Source organism: Opisthorchis viverrini (genome assembly GCF_000715545.1).
Source record: "Opisthorchis viverrini unplaced genomic scaffold opera_v5_335, whole genome shotgun sequence".
Taxonomy (NCBI): domain Eukaryota; kingdom Metazoa; phylum Platyhelminthes; class Trematoda; order Opisthorchiida; family Opisthorchiidae; genus Opisthorchis; species Opisthorchis viverrini.
Genome location: NW_008751990.1, coordinates 62677 through 63545, shown reverse-complemented (window position 1 = coordinate 63545; position 869 = coordinate 62677).

The window sequence follows — 869 nt, the reverse complement described above, 5'->3', positions numbered from 1 at the left end:
GGGGGTGTAAATTCCTGGGGGTAGTTAGTGAGAAGGACGCTCTAGGAAGGAAGGTGGATGCGAGGGAGAAGGTCCCCAGTCCCCGAAACACTACCATCAGCTTTAATCAGTGAGTGGTGCGAGTGGGACCACGTACAATTTGGGACCAGCCCTCCAGACCAAGTTGCGCAAGCAGCGCGGTGTAACGGGCGGGGCCGATGGCAGAGGACCAGGAGATTTCCGGCAGGTTGAAGTCATCCAACAGAAGTTTAGATGGATGAAGAAAGGCACGCGCAGTGGAGATGATACGGGAAAGATCCGCAATAGAGGCCGGGGAGGGGGCAGGTGGTAAATAGATACAACCTACTAGTACATGTCGTTTGGTCTGTTCTATGGATACCCAAATGGTCTCTGGAATCCATGCCAGAGAAGATTCGTCAAATGGGGTTGCACGAAGTTCTGACTTGGAATAGATGGCACAGCCACCGCCCCTTGAGGGCACTTTTTAATTATGTTGTGCCTATTATCTATTATGAGAAAATTCAAGGTCATCAGCCACCACCGATTTGTACCTCATTGCCGGTGTAATATCTCTGCGTGTAACAAAATATAAAAACTCACTGTGTGGACGTTCTGCGAGTAAAGGCCAGGTGGGACTTAGAAAGGAGAATGCGACGTACTAGTTGGATGTATCAATAAGTTTGTAACACTTGCCAACTGTCCACGTAGAAGCACAAGAACGTAGGTCCAAAAGTTTATCCTCTGAGCCTCGGAACACCTGGGGGTCGAGGGGTGGCAACGACGGAAAACGGGGATGCAAACATATAAACATACAATCGGAGTTATTCATTGGGAAGGGCTATCAATCAACTCTGTACGGTATTCAGATA